At 42.9% G+C, this 24,109-nt stretch overlaps 1 protein-coding gene across 1 annotated transcript in view; it reads left to right on the top strand.

Annotated features, from left to right (window-relative positions):
- PRICKLE1 (prickle planar cell polarity protein 1) overlaps positions 1-24,109 on the top strand; it is a 63,968-nt gene that overhangs the window by 24,101 nt on the left and 15,758 nt on the right. The window lies entirely within an intron of this gene.

Below are 24,109 nucleotides of genomic sequence, written 5' to 3'. Positions count from 1 at the left end.
TAAACTGAAGCAGGATAAATACTTGGGAAGACCCATCTTCAAAGAGCAGTTGTTGACCACTGTCTGTTTAATATGCTGCCAAAAATGAAAGGAGCACTCGGAGTCCGAGTCTTAGGTACTGCAGAAAGCCTGCCTGGCTTGGGTTTGGCTCTTCTGTTGCCCTAACGGGAATGTCAAAGGACATCTGACAGACTGCCTCAATGCTTAAATCAGCATTACTGTTATACCTGGATCTTGTTTTTGTGAGAAACATTGAAAGAGCTCGGACTCTGTGTGAAGATGCTGAAGAGAAACCAATTAAGTGGTTGTGCTTAGGAGTGTTATCACCGCTCTGGGATGCACAGGGTGAGGAGCTGAGGTTTGAACAAAGGATGTAGCATTTAACTAATGACTAACTAGAATGAACTTACACATTCCTTAATTACAAGTAATCCATATATTGGACTTTACAGCAGTTACGTTATTGAAGTTGTACGAGCTATTGTGTGAAGGAAACATGTTGGGCATATGTAGCGTTTCCACAGGTAAGGGACTCAGCAAAAAGAAACAGATACAACCTGGCCATGAATTGTAATTTTGAAGTGTTGATTTTTACAGTTCTTACCCTATGGCACTTCTGTTCTGTGCCATTGAGATGTGCACAAATGAATCCTTACTGATTATTAGGTCAGGTGAAGTAATTAGTGGGTACCTTGGTACTGTCACAGGTCAGAGGAAACCTTAGTGTTCTACTGGAGGTCAGTATGTTATTACAAGTCTTTTTTCCTTTTTAAATCAATTGAAAACCAGATAATTGGCTAGTATAAAACTTATCTTTCTGTTCTCGTGTTGTCTTCTCTGTTGCATTGCAGAAAACTTACTTGATTTAGACCCCCCAGTGATACCTTATTTACCAAAAATGTGTCTCTTAAGTTGAAGACTTCTGTCTAGTTGTACTGTTTACTGATAATAAACTCTACTAAGACTTTGAATAGATGAACATTACTGAGAAAGGAGGAAACTTGTATTTCCAGCCCCTAAGACTTCAAGTGGAGCCTTCTTTGGGATTCTGAAGTTCCAGGCACAAAAAATGTCACATAATATAATGTAGTTGAAGCTGTTGCTGTAATATCATCTTAAAATGGCTGCTACTTCTTTTGTTGTTCTTAATATTTGGTGATTTTTTTTTTTTTTATCAGTGTTTTAATGCTGAGAGGATCAACTTGCAACTTGTGAAGGAAAACCTGTGCATTTAAGCTCAGGGAATTGGCAACTTTCTATTGAGAAGAGAAAAGCAAAATATAAACACTTTAAAGTTCCAATAAATGCGACAGTGTGATGGGCAGCATCTATTGGGATAGGACTCAGTTTAGGACTTCAGGAAGTTTGAGAGTTTCTCGGTTTCCTGTTCCACTTTATTTCCTGCTTCCTGTACAGACAAGATGATTTGCATTGTTTTTAATACTATGATGCCTTTGTGATCTAGAGATAAGAAACTCAAATTATGCAACACTTCTAGAAAACTCTGATTAGTAAATATGAATAAATTTGCATTGTTATTGTCCCAGCTCCTTAAAAGCTGGACTTTTCTGTGAGGTTTCAAAATGGTTAGCTTTGTTTTGGTTGGGAGACACAAGATTTTAGTATTTTTCTCCAGGGACTTTGTGGAACTGAGTAGCTTTTGGGCACACAAGACTGATTTGTTTGGATGCTCTCTGTTTCTGAGAGCTAACACATTTATATGATAACACTCAAATACTTCTGACTTCTTTTACGAAGAGTCTTCTGGCAATGTTTTGCAATGTGACAAGCTATGAAGATCTAATCATCAGAGGGAGCTGTGTGGAAGAACAGTATTTTCATCCTTAATGTAGTCCAAGTTCTATGAGGCAAGACGAGGTGATTTAAAAAGCTTTTGAGAATTGCTTGAGCTGCCGTAAAATACCGCCGGCTGTTTACTTCAGACACTGCTGTAAACTGATTTAAATACTTCAGGGAAGTACATTCCTATACAAATAAGTATAACTGCATTTATTTATTTACAAATATTCATGAGTCCATAGGCTGATTGTAGGAAAGTAATTCCGAGATGCAGATCCCAACTTGGACTGTAGATACACTGGGGAAAAAGTTGCAAAGGTGAATGGAAACTACCCGTTATTTTTAAGTCCTCTGTGTCCCTGTAAGGTTGCAGGGCAAAGCCATGTCTTAAATTTTCAAGAGTTGGTTTGTCAGATCTCATCTACAACAGTACAACACGTCCTCGCAAAGAAAAATAATTGTACTTTATTTTTCCCCACCCTCTTTAATCCTTGTACTTTTGTTAGCTGTAAAGTAGAACAGTTTAACATCGTTATTACTGAGCATCTTAGAGTAGGGTGGGACAAGCAGGTGGGAAAGGAACATCTACAATCATGAAAAGATAAGTTATTCTGAACTCCTGGCACGTCCAAGTATTACAGGATCTAGAAAGTAGACTTAATAAGCTTTTTGTGAATCTCTTTGATTTATTTCTTCTGAGTCTTCTACCTCCGTGAGAATTTATAAGTGTGGCTTTTAGTGTAGCGCTGCATTAGTAAGCTCTTCACTTGAGATGCACAGCAGCTGGTTGTTAAACATGTAATTTTGCCAAATTTAGAATAAGAGATTTAAGAAAGAAGCTTTTTCTTGTAACTTGTACATATATATAATTAGTAGCTTAGTACCATTTTAAACTTTTCCATCTGCATGATTGTTCTTTTGCATTACATAAGTCTTCAAGAACAGGTTTAATTACCTAATTAAGCCTAGGGTTATTATTTCCTGTGGAACATTTTAATTACAAATAAAATCTGAAGCGAAATATCTACTGTTGAAGGAGAAGGTTTGTCCTAAGATTTTACAGCCATTTATGCTGGTGTAACTTAGTAAATGTTTCCAGATGAAACCCCAAGGAGCAGGAACTCTTATTTACATATATCCATCCACAGGAGCACTCCCTCTAAAGGTAGCCTGCAGAAAACGTTTTTGAAGTTGCTCTGAAGACATCTTTGCTTCCTATCTTGAAGGAGTAGGCCTGAAAATAGATGCATTTGAGTGGTATATGTTCTTTAAATAGTCGTTTCTAGCCTTAGGTGCAAAGGGTATTGAATTGGTTACCTTGATCTTGATGGACTGGTGCCCAGGTTCTCCATAAGCATATGTTCTTGGAGGTTTATGGGTCAAGAAGTAGAATTCCTTCAAAATTTACATTACTGAAATATTAAAATGTATTAATTAGTTCCTTCATGACTAACTAAAAGGAAATCCTCCTAAGTGATTAGGTGTTTCTTCATGATGAGAAGGTGTTAAGAGTAAATACATGCTGACGCTTTCTTCAAGTTTGGGATTTTCAGGAAAGAGGCTGATCTTTCAAATGAAAACCTGGAAGCAGTTTGGCTGAACCACTTTCCTGGCTCTTTAGAATTCAAACTTTTCAAGAGCACAGTGCCACTTTTAAGTGGAAAGATGGCCTCTATCTCTCACCCTTCAAGAAAATCCAAGTCAAAATCCCATTTTTTCCCAATTATTTTGTCAATAACAAAAAAAGCCGATAATGTTGTGTTTATGACAAAGTTATGAATTAATGCTTGTCAGAACCTGTGCTTTCCTTTAGACAAGATCTGAAACTTCGGAGATAAGATGATTTGAAACTAAGAGAAGCTTATTCAGAGAAAAACACTATAAACATCAAGTCCACAGGCTGCTTTTGTGAACTAGAGGAAGCTGTATTCTCATTTTTACAGTAGAAGAAAGTGAAACAGATGGACCAAGTGGTTTGGCAGAAGCAGAAAGTTTTTATTGTTGGAGAGGATTAGAGTTCAGGAATTTCAGTTTAGTGGCTTGCACACACCCTTCTGACTATTTACTTATTAATTTTTTTAATAAGGATGTGGTTTGAGATGTAGGATTTCTTGAGGGATTTTTAGGGAGGGAGGGGAGGTAGGCTTGCTTGACAATTTAATTCATATGTGCTTAATGATATGCACTGGAAATGCAGCACAAACAAAGCTCCAAAGATGAGCTCCAGAAATCTCTCTTCTGCTAGGGAGAGGAATATCTGCAATGTGTTTGCCTTGGTGAGGAGAAATGTGGTCACGGGTACGTGCTCGTACTCAGGCTTTCCAGTGATTGGAAGTGTTCCGGTGGAAACAAAACAGATCTTCGTGCCGCTCGCCAGGATGAGTGTGAGTCTGCATGCTCAGTGAGCCTGTGTCGGAGCTGGGAATGAGAGAGTTTAACCTTTTTGATCTTTGTTTGTGAAGCTTCATGAAGAAGCTCTGTGGATGGCTCTCAGTGCAAGTGGAAGACTATTTTCTTCTCCTTCGAGAGTCCACGTTGGCTCAGAGCTCTGAAGTGCAGCAAACCACGAGCTGTACCACCTGGCTGCTAGGTTAGCATTGCAAGAAGAGTGGGCCACTTGAAACAAGCCATGGCTCTACACAAACAGCTTGGGTCTAGCCATAAAAATATGTATACATATAAAACACCACAATTTAAGGCTTGTTGAGTTTGGCAGGGATTTCAGGTTAACTTCTTTCAGGTCAAAATCATCATGCACCCACACAAACAATTAAGAAGAAAATTATCTGAAGTCTATTTGCATGAATTACTCTGGAAACAAATTTTACTCAATACAGAATGAATTATTCCACCATAAAATAGATGGAGGCACTTCTTAGAATAAACTACTTTGCATCTTTTAGCTGTCAGCTTGCTCTTTTAGACTATTATTACTTACTTGTCTCAGCCTGCCTGCCGTTGTGTCCTCAAGTGCTCTGGAATCATCTTGCCTGGATATAGTCTTGCCTATCTGTGTGTATATATTATATTGTATGTGTGTGTGTACTTATATATAACATGAGTGTATGTTTAGTGTATAAGTATAGCAAGAGCGTGCAGCTGAGTGTCTTTGTAGCTCGGCCTCTGTCCCCTCTGCTTCCCAGTGGTGGTGCTTCAAGGCCTTTCCCCCCTTGCACTTCTGAGTCCTGTTCCAGCAATAGTCACCAGGGTGCTGAGCTGTCTTCATTTTGGATCTATTAAAATGAAAGCGGGAGTGCATCTGGGCCAGTATTGTGGTAAAGCTGCAAGAAATGAGATGGCCTTGGGTAGAGAAGTCATGAGGCCCATATGTGTCACTTTTGAAATTAACCGTGGTTGTGGGGCAGCTCCTCCTTTCGCCAGGCAGGCTGCCAGGGACAGTGTTGCCATCCCAGTGTGGCTGACAGCTGAAGCCCCATGAGGGCTCAAGCAGAAGGAAGTCTGATGCAAAATGCTGTGGCAGTGCCAGGCATCCTTGACCCCGGGCAGAGGAGCAAGCTGGCAGCGCTGGGCTGCGTGTAAAGCAGGGTGCGTTCTCCATGGAGCAGCCCAGCCTCTCTAGCCATGGCATACCATGGTTTTTTGGCTTGCTGCTCTGCCTTTTGGGCCACGGTGACTCTGCCCAGGAGTGTCTTTGCCACAGGGGCAGCTTCTGGAAATGCTGATGGTGTTACCAAGCCTGCAGCAGGAGCGGTAGATGTCTCGTGGCCCACAGGGCTGGGGTCACCATCTTGGTGATGCTGGCACAGCAGGGCACGGTGAGCAGCAGCGGCAGGTTGGCACGGGGCAATTCCTCTGCCTCCTGCCCTCTGCTCAAGTGGAAAGCACTTCAAGGGAGCAGAACGAAGAAAACGTGGTTGTATTGCTTCAAGATGAACTCTTTAACATGAAGGAAGAGGGGAGGGAAGGGGAAGTGATCTCCAGCAGCCCACAGTGTGCGGTCAGACCTCTCCTCCCAGTGCTCTTCACTGTGTGTAAGTAGTTCCAGAGATTTACATGGCTTAATGGAGGTTGCCTTCTGCTGCCTTTCCCTTCCCTTCCCTTCTCTTGTTTTGGCCTAGGGCTACAGGCCTCCCTGAGAAGCTTTCCTCCCGATTCCCAAGTCCCAGCTCAATCTGCTGCGTTGGTGTTGGCTTTATCCCAGAGCTGATGGTGCTGACTGTGCTGCTTATTTATCCCATTGGACATCATTAAAATAAAACTTCAGAATCATTTTTTAGGCTGTTTGGCAGATCGGGGCCCATGGTCTCACCAACATGCAAAGGTTTAACTGCAAGCAGTAATCCTTTCTGAGTTTATTCTGATTTTTGTGAAGGACTGAATTCCTATTTGAAACTTAAACAGCTTTGCTCTTCTAATATCTTTTTTTTTTTTCTTCTTTGAGCATCTGTTTCCAGATCTGCACTAGCTCTTTGGTCCACCTGGATCCCCCCTCCTGCTGCTGGGTACGGCAGCTGCTCAGCAGGATGGGGCTAGGGGTGGGGAGGAGGTTGCTTATTAGATCCCATCCATCCTTAGCTGGCAGGAAGATGGTGACTGATCCCATCAGCTTTGACTTGGAGCATTTCTACACCCCAGATGTCTGTTCCCAGCATTCCCAAATTGGCTGCAGTTCCTTGGAAGCAGAAGTTATGGGGGAATGCGATAGAGACATCCAAGTTCAGCAGCACAAGAGCTATGCAAATGCGACTGTACTGTTGCTGGCCCAAGCTGGATATCCAGCTGCACTGCATCATGTGGATTTATGAGCCTGAGTCTCCACTAGCTTATGAATCTCTGCTCTTGGTCTGTTGCTTGGTGTAGGCACGCACATCTTTGCAGATGCGTGTGTTCGGGGTCCAGGCTCAGACAGCTGACGCTTTCTGCATTTTTACCATTTCCAACACCAATTCTAGAGCTGTGACAGGCCAGCAGCCATATCACAAAGGTGCCTCATTCTCTTCACTGACTGAATCTTGAGTCACATCTAAGTCTTGGACCCTCCAAACTTTTGGATGGAGGGTCCTGGTGTTTCACTTTGAAGCATTCTCCCAGGAAAAAAAGTGGTCAACTGTGATCCTCAAAGTGCAAAGGACGACGTAAAACTTTTGTCTTCTCAATGCCATGAAATAAACTCTCTAGCAAGGTTTTCCTTAGGGAGATGTTGCTCATTGCTTTCAAACCACATGAGAAAACCCAAATGGATGATGGGATACTTTAACATAATGACGTTAATGAAGAGATCAGCTCTTCTAGATCAGCAGTAGTTTAGAAAACCTAATCCATCAGTTTTGGATAAAACCTTACATACAGACTCTTGCTTTGTTCTGTTACCAGGGCTATCCTGGCTTGCTTGTATTACACTGTAAAGCTACGCACGTGGTGTTTTTAATAAATACTTATTCCTGTATCATGGTCCACTAAAGAGATGTTTCAGGATAAGTTGCACACTGCAGAATCTAATTTCGATGTTTTGTTTCTGTTTCCTCAAGTGAAGTTACAAGATGAGAGGCTGTGCTGCAGGTCAGGCAGTGTTGTCAAGGAGAGCCATCTAGATATGAACTGATGAGATCTCAGCTTGGCTTTTCAAGGTAGAGCTGTTTTGTCAGTCAGGTTCCTGTTTGTGTGTGTGGTGGAGGAGTGGCACTGAATTAACCGTTCTCCACGAGTTAAAAATGACACATGCATCTTATCCTGATGTCCTACAGCTTATTACTGTAAAACTTGCCCAAACCAGTGGACAATAGCTTGATGACTAAACGCCCTGTAAATGACTTGTTTTAAGCGGACTTGTGCAATATATGTGGCAATTCATGGCTCAGGAGTGCAAATAGTACTTACTAAACCTGAAGTATTAATAATAGCACAATGCTAGCTTTTCTTCACGCAAAGCCTGCTAAATGTCATTAGATCCTTGAGGATCATGGATCATAGTCCTGCTGTGTTGGCTTAGATATTTTTTCTAGAGCAAGGAATTAATCTGTTGCATCTAATAGCTAACAGAGGGGAATGCATGGAAGGACCCTGGCAATTACAGGAGGAATAAGCCCGTCTTTTGGCACACTTCTGGTGCCTCCCATGGCACAATGCCATGGTGGCTGGCTGGAGAAGTAGAGCTGATGTGGCTTGGTATAGAAATACTTCCTGTTTTGAAGTGTGCATGCCTAAAACAATATGCTTACAGATGCATGGAGACTTACCTGTTCAGGTTACCTCTGACACTCTCACATGTTGGTAGAGCTGAAGAACGGTGGCAGCATTGCCAGTACTCACCTGGCAGTCCTGGCTGTCTCCTGACTACTGCTGTATATTACAGGACAGTGGGAAAATGAAAAGAGTTGCTGAAAAATGTAAAAATCTGTACAAAGATTCCTTGCTAATGCCTTTGTGACAAACTTTATTCCACCTGCTGGAAGGAAACTGCTATGCCAGTAGAAGCATATTTCTGTTAACAGCATTCATATCCTCAGAGTAATACAGCTTCCTGGTCTAGACAAAGCCTGAGGTACTTGAAATAAGGTATGCAAGAAAAAGGATAACAAAGCAAATAAATGAAGGGAAATGCAGCCACTGACCCTGATTTCAGAACTAGCTTCACATGCTCCACTGTTTCTTCTTTTCTTATAAACTATATCAATTTCCTACTAACCTATTTTTATAAGTCCTGTTACTTCTACAGCATAAGGCAGGCAGGTGCCCTGCCTCTGTGAAATGTAGAGAAGTCCCTGGCCTATCCAAAGTGTGCTCTAATTAAAGTATGGTCAGAAAAAAGAAGGTAGTCTTAACTTTTAAGGTTTCCTTAATCCAGTGTTTTTATTACAGGTTGCCAGCATAAACATTTAAAACATCCCTCTCATTCCTCTGATCCCGTTGTCTTTATTCTTCTGAGATTGCTTCTCCTAGGGACTGGAAGGCAGGTACTCATGTTTGTAAATACAAGATGGTCTAAGAGATCAGAGAACTGTGTGTTTTACTGCACTCTGTGACTAATTGAAAGATAATGCACTAGAAAGGAGGTGGGAGGGAGAGGACAAAAGAGAACAAGAGAGAATACACGTGTGCAAGTCAGAGCCACAAGCCATTTTCTCTGCTGCCAGGGGCATGGAAGGAGCGGGTATAGAAATGTAAGCTGAGGTGGAATAAAGCCCTCAGACAAAACTGTTTATAATTTATAACCTGCAAGTTAGATCAACCTCGGCCTGTCAGCAGCGGAGATCAAGGTTTTATTTTGCCCTGGTAAGTTTTATTGAAGCTACAACATGCCTTTGGTCATGGGCACCCCCTGGGGAATGCCTGCCCGTGTTGCTGCCCGCTGGCTTGGCCGAGGGAGCTGCAGCATGCTGCAAGGTGCAGCGCCTTGGCACAAGCTGCTCCTACAGCTTTGCTGCTGGGATGCGGGAAGGCGTGTGGGGCTCCCTTCCTGGGAACCTGCTGCTGTGTTGTACCTCACCCCAGTGAGTTATTATAATAGCTTTCATTTGCGTCCCATACTCTTCTAAGCTGTGCTTGCGTAAACTGTACAAAGGAGGTCTAAGTGAAAGCTTCCTTTACCCTGGTGAAGATTTAATTTGAGCAGAGTGAGTAGAAAAAAAAAAAAAAAGACAAAATCAGAGCAATCCTTCAGTGAAGATTTGATACTAACGCCTAGCTCAAATTAAGCTGCTTTCTAGAATTAAATCTTAATTTAATCAAGCTCTATATGCATTTTCAGCAGACGCTTTAGAGTAGATGGCCTTGATTTGCTCTGGGTCACATGTTTACTCCTATGCGTAAACTGTCGCCTGTTGATCAGACAGGAAATGTTTCGGGCTGAAAAGCTTCCTGTGGTGTCCTCATTCATGTGAAAATGAAGCTTCTTGCTGTTGCAATCCTCCCTGGCACGTCTTGCTAGGGGCGTCCCAAGGGTTAGGAGCTAACAGGTCAAGGGAACTGCACTGCAGACGGTCAAAAGAGATTGCAGAGCTGTTTCCAAAGGCTCTGCTCCATCCAAGCAGATGGTTGGCCCGAAAAAAAAAAAACAAGGCTGGGACTCTGGGATGTTTCCCCCAAAAAAAAGCAGTGAGGGAACTAAATGAAAAGGAATTTTAAAAGATGAATGACATGCAAAGTTCTTGCTTTTGGGGCAGGGGAGTTTTAGTTAAAACGTATGGTTTGTGTGTGAGAAAAGGTCATGGATCAAATGCTGGAAAAGGTGTGAGGCTAGTCATCCTAGATCTAGGTAAAGGTACGTGTATCCAGCCCTAATGCAGCCCGACGGGTGTTGGATGACCAAGTAAGCTCCTTAATGTGTACGATATGCATCAGATACTCCTGTGATAACTAGGGAGTGACCAGCCGGTCAGTGCTGGCCGTGCCCAGTCTCCACAGCTTCATTTACTTCGGAAGATAGTGACAAAACCCCGTATCTTGTAAATCACCAGAGGGATTTACAGAAGACCTGCTCTCCTGCCTACACAGCCTGTGTAAGATGAGCCCAGCCAGTTCATTAGACAGGCAGCTAATCAACAGATCTGCTCATCTGAATGCTCAATCCTGCAAATTCTCCTCGGTAGCCTTGCTGCCCCTGTGTTTTCTCCTGTTGGAGGAGGGTGGCAGGTTGTGGGATACGAGCACGTTCCCCTGGCTGCAGCTCCCTGTTCCAGCAGGTTAGTCAGACCCATCGTGTAGAAACCTCATTTCTTGGCCACATATGGGCTGCTTCTTATCTTTGAAGCACTGCTGATGTGAGCCACTTGTATTACACCTCTTGCAGCTGCTGTGGCTGTCGCTGCTGCCCCTGTATTTTGAACCCTTTCTGAAAAGTGGCCGTGGTGGCAGCAGCAATGCAAAGCATGCCTGGGTGCAGGCAGGGGCTCGAACACAGCAGAGGTGAGTGGGGAGATGCCACAGACCTGTCATACCTCTTGCAAATGTGCTTTTCAGCCCTAATTTTGTGTCTGGCACTAATTACACAAGTAGGTGTTAGGTATTTTTTGCCAGGTCTGGCCCAAGCTGGTGGAGAAGACCAGAGAGAGCCCACGCAATAAACCTTGCCACCATCTCTGCAATATTGGGCAGCTGTGCCTAGGAAAACCTGGAGACCTGGTTGGGGAGCAGAGGCACGGGATGGGCTCGCTGCATCTCCCGTGGCTTTATGCCCTGCTTTGCACTTCCCTGGTGAAGAATCCAACCTCTGCATGAAAAAGTCCGGCTGGGTAGCGCTGGCGTACAACACTGGGCAAAATCAAAGCATTTACAACATCTATATCTTTGAAGTGGCTGCTTAATGGTGCCGTTGTCATGCCAGTTGGAGGCAACACTTCTCTTTGCAAGTGAAAGGCTCAGCGGAGCTGGCTGATAAGCGCTGGTGCCCTGCTGTGAAATTGACCCTTTGAACTGGGAAGAATCGCTCCAGATAAGCAAGTAATGGAATTTTTATCAGGTCTGGCTTTTTATTGCAGTGTGCTTGGAGTTGCCAGCCTTTCTATGCGGCAAAAGTGTTTTCTCTCTACTTTTTGTAGGGGTGTGGATAACGCAATTGTTGCATTTTAAAGATGCTGCTTGCAGGCTAGGAAGAAACAGCCGTGTCATGCCTACAGGAACAGAAAGGAAGCAATGCCAATATAACTTAAATAACAAACGTCTGTTGATTTAAGAGCTAAACTTGTGAAAGGCTGAGCATCCTAGCTCCCAGGGAAACAGAGGAGTTACAAGGATATTGGTAGTATCGTTCAAAGACAGATAAAAAGATAACAGTAAAAAAAAAAAAAAAAAAAGAAAAGAAAAAAAAAGCTTGGAAATATTTTACAAACTTCTGTTTTCATTTCACTGTAGAAATAAAGGTTCTCTTTGAATTATTTATGAGTTAAAACTCAGATACATTTGTCTCAAGAAATACAATGTCTGTCTCAACAGCGTGACAGTGTTTGCAAGCAGCATGCTGCTAAGCACTGGGCTGCATCTGTGCCAGGGAGAATCTGCTTTCACTTAAAGTAAGGACCAGGCTCTTCAAGGCTCTCCCTTCTAAGCTGTAAAATTGAGCCATTAGACTTCTTGTCTCCAACCCCAGCACCACAAGAGCAAAGGAGAGGACTTCAGACTTGACCTGGCGTTGAGGCTCATTGTGTGCCTGGCCCGAGCTGTTGATATTTCCAGTCCCACCAGCACAGGAAGCTGAAATGAGGATCCTAGGGGAAGGCTGCTGCTGTCCGGGAGTGTTTGAGTCGGCTTTGTGTGCTCGGGACCAGGATGTGTTGGATTCAGCACGCGCGAGCTGCTTGGCAAAACAGCCCTTGCTGGCAGGCTGCGTGTAAAAATACAGATGGTTTGAGTTCTGAAGCTTAAAACAATAACAGAAGATATGGCTCTATTAAAAATGTTGAACCGAACGGATCCATCTTGTGGCCGTCCTCTCACCGAATAAAAGGAAACGCGAAGGGAGGGTATTGTGAGGCGACGTGGGAAGCTGTGGAGGGGCGAGCATTGCTCTGAGTAAAAATTCATCAAGTTCAGGCTGACATTCCTCCGTGTCGGGTTTCCCTGTTGGTCTCCCTAAGATACTGGTGGTGGTGGTGGAAAACCTTCCCCTCAAGTAGTTTTATCCTGCTTAATTGCTTTTTAAAATGTGCCCCCTATTCCTTGCTAACAATATAGCACAGCAGCGCTGTATTGATGAATATGTAATGTAAAGAAGGGGGGTAGGGGCTGACATATGGCAAATACATGCTTTAGTTCTGGTAAGCACATGATTTTGAAGATAAACAAAGCTGTTTCCTTATCCTCAGCATGTACTTATTTTGCTTTGCTGATAATGTGAAAAAATTAACACTGCTTAACATGATTGAAAACAGCAGTATTCCGTGAGATGCATGGCTGCCTGAGTGACACTGAGAGTCTTTTGGCCTCTTTGCATTTACCCTAAACTAGAGTTCATCTCTAAGTGTAAAATGTGTTTAAAAAATAAAATAAAATCATCCCGACTCCAAAAAGCATTTCCAAATCTCTCCAAGTTAGTTTTCTTTTTGGTCTTGTAACCATTTTTTTAATTTGCCTCTCAAATCTGTATGGCTAAATACTGTTTTTATTAAAAAATGCATTTGTTTCTATCAAAAAGTTTCCAAATGATGGAAGATTTTGTTTTAATATTTTATAACAGACATTTTGTATTGCTGTTTGTAATGATGACTTCCAGCATTCAGCTTGGAATAAATCATATTTCAAATTTTTGTTTTATCAAGAAAATTTTGTAAGCCTGAAAACTGAGGGGTATAAGCCTAAAAGATGAGGAAAGGCAGCAGTTATTCTGCTATTACCCATTTTATAGGGATTTAATAAAGTTAGTAGAAGACTTATCCGAATCCTGAGACTTCATCTGTCTGGGCTGCTTTTCATTTTGTGACACAGTCACTGGTTCCCTGACCCTGAAACCAAAAGCCAGACTGGCCCAGTCCATGTTGCCTGGCCTTTGCCCATAGCTGCACTGTGCTGTGCAACCCACGCACACACACCTTTAATAGAGACATTACTACTTTTTAGTGCACCTACCCATGCAACAGGGTAGGTGACTGTAGGCTACTGCTTCAGCTCATGCCTTGGCCCTGTTTTATCTACTAGCACAAGGTCAGCTGTGAAGTCCTTCCTATCAAAGGACAGCTGAGATACTCTAAATCCCCTCGATTGCAGTGGCTGGCTGTATTTGGCACTGCCCCCAAAGGATGGAGCCACAGCAGTGAACCTCACTGAAGGCTCACGGCAGATGTCTTGCAGGTCCTCCCAGCCCGTGCTCCAACGTGAGTGTTCTCCAGCACCCTGTGGGCTTGGTGCTGAAGGCTCTCAGCCCTGCAAAGATGTTTGGTGTGACCTCCACACTGCAGCTGGCCAGCAGGGTTGTCCATCCTGGCTGCTCCTCGGGCTTCCTTTCTTTCAATAGTCTGCAAGGGGGCACGGGGACAGGAGATCATAGGACACCATTCTGCACAAATAAATGTGTAGTTAGATTGCTACGCTCACACAGTACAGGAAAAGTTCATCTAGGGTGTAAAAGAAGAGTGAGGATGAGGAGGTGCTGCATGTGGCCCTTTCTGAGGCTGAACTGGGATCCATGGGCTGTCCAGAAAAGAAGTTGAGTGCCACTGCCTTACGATACTATTGTGGAGGCAAGGTCATCTTAAACTCTTTGCCAGACATGTTTTAGCAGAGACATTTTTGTAACCTAGGATCATGGGAGAACAAAAATAAGAAAACATGCAATTTGGAAATCTTTTGTGTGTATGTGTGTTTTTTTCTCCTTTATCTTTTAAAATAGGGAGGTGATGTGTTCTGTGTATGTTCCTTCTCAGCTATTTCCACGGAGAGAGCTGTAGCTGTAAAATCCTTGGCCCCTTGTTATTACGCTACAACATTCTCTGACAAGGTGACTGTATTTTGACCAGCACAGAAAAAGAAGTGGGCTGCTTTATGCTTCATCATTGTTCTTCTGATTAACGATGTCACTCTAATTTCTTCTAACACCCCTCCTGTAGGGGTTATGGCTGTGCTCTTTGAAACAGCTGTACAACTACGACAGTAATTAGATCAATTCCAGTGACCGAACTTGGCCTGCTCTCCCCAGAGGGACTCTGCTATTTTGCTTACACCGGTGCCCAGGAGCAAGTGAAAACTAGGCAGAGGAAAACATGGTATTTAGGTGGAAAAGTGGATGTGTCTTCTGGGGAAGAGATGTGGACACTGAAATCTTTAGTGGCCAAGTTCCAGTCACTCAGAACAAACTAAGCTACTCTTTTTTTCATGTTTGATGAAGCTGATTTATGGGTGAGTGGAGGCAGCAGTGCTTTCGGCATTCTTGCATTGTTGTCCCTTATCCTGAAACATGCTTTCTTGCAAAATATCCAGAATTTCCCTATACATTTGAACAGTGTAATAGTAATGGCTCAGCTGTTGTCATGGAAAGCTTTTCCTTGCCTCCATTCAATAGTGTCAAAGTAGTGAAATGTTGTTTGTAATACCATGACATGCTGCTTTACAGTGTTGTCAAAGTAGTCTTCAAATAAGTAATCAATCCTTGCAAGACAGGCTAGTGTCAACCTATCTTTCAGATGAGGAAAGCTGACAAAGAATTTAATGGTTCTACTGGAGATTTGTTAGGAGTCACAGAAAAGTGATGCTAAACCTTGATCCATACTGTAGGGTTTAAATTGGTATTGTTTCACTCTATTTTCATCGCTGCTGCATCCTTTATTAAATCTTCTGTGTAGATCTAACAATGCAGAAGCTTCATTCTGTCTCATAGATCAGAACTGAAAAGGTAATGTGTAAGTGTCTTGCTGGAAAAATGTGCCTTGATTTGATTATTTGATAGTGGATACACTTGCTACTGTACAGCTCTGCTTCAGGTAGTCGGCGTTGTCCCCCCAAAATAATGCCCACTGTGCAAGCGGTTCAGTCCTTGATGAGATGGACCATGTGCTTAATTATTGCCCTGCTGCTTGGAGCAGAGATTGGCTTTCTAAATGATGGGATTTGCTTTGGGTTCTCATTAAATGTTGTATGCCGTAGTGTGACACACGATATGCCCCGCCGAGTGTCATGTGCTATGATGCTAATCAACATTCAATACCAGAAGAGGAGAGCAGCTGCTCTGCAGTCAGCATGTCTGAACAGTCCTGCGCCCAGCAGGGTATCACTTAATTCACGTTAATGGATGAAGAACTGGCCTCATAACACTTATGTAAATGAGGCTAATGATCAGAGAAAAAATGCAAACTAGTTTTCGTTTATTCATGGAGATAGGTGTAATTATATGCAATAACTGGGTCCAAAAGCTGGCTCTCCATTTGTTGACAGTACAAAATGTGAATGGCCCATTGCACCGTTTGTCTTTTGTGAAGTTATTAACTTCACAGAGAAGTTGAAGTATGTACATGTATGTTCTTAAGTTCTCATTGAGAGGGTTACAAGGCTTAATGGGGAAAAGCTACAGATAATTGCATCCCCTGGACTTGCCTCAGTCATTTTCGCTGTGTGGTAACAGATCTCTATTGAAATCCATTGCTGGGGAGGATCAGCATATTGATTCAGATCCTTGACCTTTTTGTGTTAGCTCCACTGTCCTCTGAAGATCAAAGAAAACTCAAGAGGAGGCAATCTGTCCATTGCTGTTGTGACAGCTGAGTAACAAGATTGTAATTAGGTACAAAAGTCTTATTTTAGCATCTAAAGCCACCATCTTCTGTTTCTCCCAGTCTTCTTCCTCTTCCTTGTTAATGAAATCTGTTGTTCCACTTGTGTGTGTGCTGTCCCAGCGGCACAGCTGGTGCCACTTGGTCTTTCATGCCTTGAGGAATCAGTCAGCTATGGTGGCATAGTCTAATGGTATCGACCAAGACTTGGATCTAGCTGCACTTTTAACAAGTTGTCATCTATTTGGGTGCTTTGGACAGTGCCAAGTACACACTTTTGAACCTACACTACAAGCTAGGTTTGACTATGCAGATGTTCTCTACACAGTGATGTGCAATGAAGTAAATCCAGCCTTAGATCTCATTCAGAAGAGGAAGCTGAGTAGCACTTGAGGCTCTGTGGTCTTGGCATGTGCTCTTGGTATTTTATGTGGTTTAATGCGGTGCGAACTGTAATGCATAAAATTCTACGAGAGCTGTTTTCACTCCCACTGAGCATGCATCTCCCTGGACCTTTGCATGGTAAGGCATGTCAAATTTTAGAGGTTATCTGATCAGCATGATAAGAATTACTTGAGGAAGGACGTTCTAATCTGACTGTATAATGGCACCAGGTTTGTTTAGAAAGCAGTTGTAGTGCTTTCAAGATCAAGATTTCAACAAGGTCAAGATTCTTCTTTCAGTAACTGAATTCTTCTTAAAGGAATTGTAGTTAGTTTAACTAGATTGAGTTTTTTTAAAGCCATGTATCTTTTTCTTTCATTTTTTTCCTCCTAATGTCCCCATTTTGTATAACAAATTCTGTTTAGGTCATCTTTCCAGTAATGGAGCTTCTGCCATTCTGAAAGAATGTATGGGATATTTGCTGATGTCAGTGCTGGTACATATGCGATAGCTGCCACTTGTCCAAACCTTCCAGGTAATTCTTGCCCAAATCTCCATCCCTGCTCGTTGTTGAAAAAAAAAAAAAAAAAAAAAAAGTGTTTCTTTCTTTAAAACTTACCTGGTGTGAATTGCAGAATACCTTCAGAAGACTAGAGCTCTTGTTATGATGTTGGAAGAAAAGTCCAGGCCAGCTGTCAATAGATTGCATTTACAAAAACAATATAATTATCACTGACTCATTACTTTTGCATATCAGGGAAAGAGAATTATGAAGGAGTACCAGTGAAGAGAAAGTAGATGATGACTGAGGAGGGAGGGATATGTGTGAGTGTAACACAAAAATCCAAAGATTACATCAAGTTGGAGAGTTGTGTATGTGGTTGTTGTGAAACATTTATTCTCATCTTTCCTCTGCTTGCTAATTGTCTGGGAGTTAAACTTGTCTCAGCAATAATTGTTGTAGGCAAGAAAGCAAGTCAGGAGAATGGGCAGGTTTAAAGCTACTAAATGGTCTAAAACTAAAACTAACATTAGACATATGCTGAAGACTTTTTATAGTCTTGGTATCCGACAGTTGCTATTGCTTAGACCTGTAAAAACATTATGTCTTGACAAATCACCTGTCAGACATATCTGCAGCCATACAAAGCAGCTATGACATTCAGAGTTTTTACTTAATAAAACCGTGTTTGTCACAACATAGTGTTTTGCCATTAATTTATATTGCTATCTCAAATGCTTGTTTTCAAAACCTGTTTAAGAGATACTGAAGCATTAAGTACTGGGAAGGTTGCATATTTTCTGCTGGCTCATCCTGAAAATGATTGAACTTTTCCCTTATAAGCTGCTGAATTGGAGAAATTAATCTTGAACTATCTTTGAGGAAATGTCTTGACGCTTGAGCACCTCTGATGTTGGAACTCACAGCGGAGGTGAAATGCTTCAGTTCATAGTGATTGAATGGCACTTGTTCACTCCTGGTACTCTTTTAAAGCTGACATTGCTCCTTCATGGCTGCGCGTCCAAAGGAATCCATCTTCCTAAGTAAGCTGGTAAGAAAGAAAAGCTGGTACATATTGGCAAGTCCAGGTGGGTGTAGCTTAAAGCTAGGTGGCTGACAGCAAACTATGAGGTGTCAGGTAATGTCAAACAGTTGCTGTTTCAGCAGCTGACAGTCCCGTAAGGACTTAAGAATAAATGGGTGCTTGTACAAAGGTCACTCGCATCAAGAGCTCCAGTTAAGTGTTCCTAAACAATCTTCACTTGTACTGTATACCTCCTACATAAGGATTTTCATTACTGTGAATAATCTAAAAACTTCGATTCTGAAAAATATACTTAAGTAGTCTTAAGCTTCTGCACATGTTTCTATGAATACGGTTAAGAAAATATCTATTAGAGGCTCCAGACTTGTGTATATTAATGTTGTGTTGGTGATGAGGTGAAGCTTGATATTTAGGGGACTTAAGATAATTTTCCCTGTTGTAGTCATGATTAAATACCTTTCGGTTTGTGTAGAAAGTCTAATGACTGCTAGCCAAAAAACATAATTAATTTTTATTTGAGTATTGGTTTAGCTGAGATCCTCATTGTTATCCTACTGAAAACCAGGTGTAACTCGCATCTTGAACAGGCGTTGCTTGTCCAACTTGGCCTTGAACTTCAAGCACAGTCAATATAAAGAGAAGGAAAGGAGTACTTTTATGTCTCTTCCACCTGATCTAGCTATGTGGTTAAGGGAATACTTGAGAATAGAAACTTGTCTCTCACAAGTTGTCTTTCAACTGTGTCTCTACTAGGTTTGTTGGGTTTAGTTTTTTGTTTTGTGTTTTTTGTTTGTTAGTTAGTTTGTTGTTTTTTTTTTTTTTTAACTGATCTAGTACGTCTTGGCTAATCTTTCTCCTCAGTTCATACCTTTGTGTCCATAATCCCAGCAGCACTTGGCAGGCAACCGAGAGAAACGCTGGTGGAGCCATCTTCCCTGGCTGCTGTTTGATGTGGGTTTGATGTATCAGTGTAGTTATAATAGCTAGCTACTGCCCAGCAGTGGGACCATCCCTCTGCGCTCACCTCCCATCCCCTCCCTTGTGCCAACAATCTCACACAGCTCATGCTACAATAAACCAGTTCTGGGAGATAGACCAGCAAAGAAAAACTAATCATACTTAGGGAAAGGAAAAAAAAAAAAAAAGAAAGAAAGGATGTAACCTCCCAAATCATCATTCCTCATTCTGTTAAGTGGAAAGCTCATTTGAGTTTCCCAGAAAACAGGCTGAATCATAATCCTCGTAGGAAAAGAGAAACTGAACATAAACCCTGCATGCTTACCCTATATCCTACTTGGTCATGCAAAGTTAGATTAATGTTAGTTAGGTGAAGTTTGTACTATGGGGAAAACCCCTTTAATGTTGATTTTACCTGGCTAGGCCTGTAAACGGTGGTTGCTTTGGTGCCCATCTTAGGGCAATGGGTTACATTCCAGTAGTTCTACTGGGAAACCAGACATGGGGATTTTTTTTTTGTTTGTTTGTTTTTAGCAAGATGCCGGCTTATGGAGATTTGTAACAAAAATCAAGAAAGATACCTTAAGGGAAGTGGCATAGAGCACGAACTGGCTGGATAGAAGATCAATGAACCTTTGCTGGGGCAGAAGCATGCCCAGCTTCGAGACAGAGCTCTTTGTTTGCTGAGCAAGAAGTGAGAGGATTGTTCCCAGCCTTACTTGGCTGTAATAATTGTTTACCAGTTGATCTTTCTGTGAAAAAAAAAAAAAGGAAGAAGAAAAAAAAAAAAGAAACATTTATCTTCCTTTGGTGATGCCTTTTAGTAGAGTTGAGTGGCCTTCGGTCTTGACAGCCCATATCTCTGGCAGTCTCTTTTTCTCCTTTGCAACTGCTATGCCAAAAGCAAATAAAGGTGTCATGCATCTCCTTATCCATCAGACATATTTTATGTTCTCCTTACTTCACTGTGCCTTGAGGTCAGCCTGTGAGGTTCATTCAATAAAATAAACTAATAGTTAATCAATCATTGTTCTGTCCTATGTGTTTATGGTGCACGGTGCTTTGTATGGGTTTCAGAAAACGGCAGCATAGCACTCTGCTGGCTGCCTGCCTCAGGGACTGCTAGATTTCCCTCCCTCCCCAGTTTTAAGCAACTGGAGGTTACCACAAATCTTTGCAAACCTCAGCTTTGGCTTTAAATTGGGGTTTGTTTTCCCTGAATATAGTGCTGCAGCAGTGGTAGTCAACCTCCATGTCAAACTTTGCCTTCACTTAGGAAAACAACAGGTGATTGAGAGTAAGTCTGGCTTCAGGGCAGGCTGTTGAGAAGCACAGCCAGCGATGGGGCAGGCCACGAGCAGCTGGAGCATCTACTCATCCCCAAAACTGTGCTCATTGAAGGTCTGAAGTTCTTCTTTAAATACTGGTTTGTTTCTTTACGTGGATGCCCTACTCCTGGGATGAATTGCCCTCGAGTAGAAGAGCCCCGCAGAGTTTACACCATTTCCTTTTTTAATCCAAATCGATTCCCAACCCAATTTAGGTGAATCGTGATGGGCTCTTTGGCGGCAAGGCCTGAGAACAGGACCTGACACAGATAAGAGTGACATCATTCAACAACCGCATAGGCTTTGGCATAATAGTTGGCTGAAAAATACCTCAATAAGCACGCAGCGCATTAGCACTGGCTACGCAACGCCTTCCACGTTGCATAATGGTGTTTGTGCTGGTGTGTTATTAAAAAGCCAGGCAACCATCCCACCCTGCGTCAGCTCCGCTACAGGCAAAGCGTCGCAGGCACAAGTTGTTGCAACTCTCTCCATCGTGCCTCGCACAGCCTGGGAAGCGGGCAGTGATTAACCGAGGGTGTTAATGAGGCCGAGATAGCCCTGCTGGTACCACAGAAGGGTGGCACCTGTAGGCCCCTCGGCCTGTGGCTGCAGCGCTGCTGTGGGCCAGGCCTGGAGAGCCACCGGGCTGTCGCTTGCCCACACGGCGTGTGACTGCAAGCTGTGCAGTCAGTGAGGATCGAGTCAGAGTGCTGTCTTTGAAGGAGCCTGCCCACAGTGAGGGCAGCGAAGAGGAGCGGAAAGTGAGTGCCCCGACTCAGCCATAAACCTGTGCAGGGCAAAAATCACCTCTTCCTCATTTTTTCACTTGGTGCACTTCACTCGCGAGCTTCAGTTTAATCCCCATCTCTCTCCATCTCTGCTGCACATCATCTCATGTCTACCTGCCTTTTACCGAGCTGGTTTTCTCTGTGTTTTTAAATTTCACTTAAAAAATAGCAAGGATTCAGACCCTGGAAACATCAGAACTCATGCGGTGCCACCTCCGTGCCCTTTCTTTGGAGTATCAAAAAGAAAAACATGGAACAAAAAGAAGCCTCTCTGCCTCTCTGCGGTTCCTCAGCCCCCTCCTGGTCCTGATGTGTTGGACATCCCCCAGCCCATGCTGGATCCACTGTGGAGGGCACATGAGGCGGGCAGGAGGAAGTAGGGCTGGACATGGAGAGCACATGGAGGTTGCACATGTGGCTGCAAGTGAAGACACAAAGAGGTGTGAACCTGCTCTGTAGGCTTATTACGGTCCTTCAAAGCTCCAGCTTTGCTTTAAAGGCGTCCCGTGCATCGGGTGATTATATATAGCGGTAAAATTGTGCAAACTGTTCCTACATATGAAGGTGTACCTCCACACTCTTAACCTGGAGGAGGCCTAAGGCCAGGTTTGACAAGGTGCTTAAGTGACTGGAGCTGCCGATGGATGTCCATGGGGCTTTCAGAACACACCAAGGTGAACATAGTTAAATTTCATTTGTGTTTTTGACGTGTAGAGTGGTCTTTAAGGGGTTGGACCTATGTTTTCATTGTGCTAGCATTGGCTAGTTCAGGGAAACAAACCAGCATTTTTTCACTGGGCTGGGGTTTTGCCTAGGGCAGCTTAGACTGCCATGGGACTGCATCCCTCACCCTGACCTCTTTGCTCCCTCAGGGTATAGACCTGGGGCCACTGTAGGTGGAAAGCATCTGAGTGCCATAGAGCTCCCGGTGCTGCAGCCTGAAGTCATGGTCATACATGCTCTGGGCACCTTTCCTAAACTTCCTTGAGGGTACGTATGTACAGGAGCGCACCAGGCCTGGGCTTTGATTTGTGAACAAACCTTTGGAGAGCAGTTGTAATTCCTGTTCTGTGGACTCTTCCCATGCTGTCAGAAATATGCAAAATCCTTCTTGGCTTGTTTTGTTTCAAAACATGAAACCTGGTCCTGGTTTATTTTGAATAGTTTTCTCATTGAGTTCTCTGAAATAATTATTACTGACAGATTTCTTTCTTTTTTTTTTGTTTGTTTTGTTTTATTCTAGCTTCCATTCACCTTACTGCATACTTTCACCTTTCATAGCTGACTCACTTTTTTTTTTTTTTAATGGACAGATGAGGTGATGCTTAATTAGAAGTCTTGGAGTGAAGGTGGTGATCATTAAAGGGTGATGATATAGTGGGTGAACTCCTCTGTTTATTCATAGAAGTAATCAGGTGGGTGTTAATGCCACCGTCCTACCCAGAGAAACTGCCTCTAAAGCACAAGAGGTTAATTCATTCCCTGCTCCTTGGTCTCTCTTCTGTGACTGCCAACAAAGGTAGCAATTACTGGTGTTATCTCAAGGGATGTTCTGTGATGTGGGTAATTGCAAACTGTGAAACCCCACTGATACTCTGAGCAAATTTCATACAGGCCAGAGAACACGCGTGGCCTGGTCAGTAGTAAAAGAAAGTTGTTACCCAGACTAAATTTGTGCGAAGACCTTGGGGCAAAAGGTTCCATATCCATTACAGATCCCCTCAACTATCCGGTTGTTTAAAGAATTAGCTCTACCCAGCTGGATCCAGGAATGTGGAACGTGCCTTAAAGGGCAGGGAGGTTTGTGATCATCTCTCTCTTTTTTTTTCTTCTTCTTTTATTTTTTTAGGTAACTTCTGTAGCATAGTTTATGCTTGGGATGAAAAGTATGTATGCTGCTATATTTGTTGTGTAAAAATAAAAAGTCATAGCAACGCATTTGTTCTGTGGAAAGAGCCTGAATCAAAAGAGATAGCCAAGAAATGACTTGCACAATTTGCAAATGCCCAGGGGGAGTTACGATAGTTGATTCTTAGCCTAACATTCAAGGGTACAATTACGATCCAGTGCTTGAGCACTGAAATGCAGCAATATCGGATTAGAAAACACAAAACAAAACCACCCCAAACCAAGTTGAAAGTGATTGACTACTTGAAACAATTTAGCAAAGGGCTGCAGTGGATTTAACAGGAGTTGTACTGGGGTTTTCTGTACTGGTACTTTTAAATCAAAATCAAACTTTTCTTTCATACAGACAGTAATTTTAAGAAAATCTTATGACCACATTGTAGGTGATTTCAGGCTAGAAGATCACAATAGTTGGTTTTGCCTGATAATCTTTAAATGCATTGCCCAGAACAATTTAGTAGTTTTTGTGCTCGAGCCAGAAAAACCTGGGAAAAAGAGCAGCGCAGGCAGCTATCTGTGCACGCCCTCAAGCTCTTCGGTCTCAGTGTGTCAGCAAGACTGGGGACAGTCTGGCTGCCCAGAAAAGTGGCTTCAGTAGGCTTTAGGTTTAGGAAACCCTGCAAACTTTTCTGTAGCCACTGAGCTGCACAAGTCCCAGATGAGATGCTCCTTCTCATAGCGTGCTGCGCAGCCAGGGTGAGTCCTTGCTCTAAGGAGGACTGCTGAGCAAAGGTCAGGCACCCCTGAAAAAGGAGAAGACAATATATGCAAATTGCTGTTGGTGAATTCAGTCGTCTAGCAGGGAAGAGTAAACATTATTCCTGACACTTCCATTTTTGATTAATGATGAATGGAATTGGCAGATGTTCAGCTGGCCACCAGATGGGGGCTGTTCAGTCCAACAAACAGAGTAGAAACAGTCTGGGTTTTGTAAAGCCAACACTGACAACCGCTCTGACAAAATCTCTAGTTCATCCAAGCGATGTGCCAACTTTGACCTTAAAAGAACTTAGCCATTTAAGAATCGAGGTGGTACAACCAGCGAGACTGCTTATGGCAGGGAAATGGGGTGTGGAGGGGCTGTAGCTGGTTGGTTTGGTGGAGTTTCAGCAGCTTTTGCCACTGCGGGAGCCACAGCGTGTGGCTTTGATTTGGTGGGGTTGGACCCGTGTGGGACCTCATTCACCTGTTTTCTTCTCAGTCCTGAGGAAGAAGGAACACAAAGAAGATGTCAAGGACAG

This window comes from Anas platyrhynchos, chromosome 1 (genome assembly GCF_047663525.1).
Source record: "Anas platyrhynchos isolate ZD024472 breed Pekin duck chromosome 1, IASCAAS_PekinDuck_T2T, whole genome shotgun sequence".
NCBI classification, from domain to species: Eukaryota; Metazoa; Chordata; class Aves; order Anseriformes; family Anatidae; genus Anas; species Anas platyrhynchos.
Note: the sequence above shows the minus strand (reverse complement) of the source record. Positions and strands in the feature narration are given on the sequence as shown.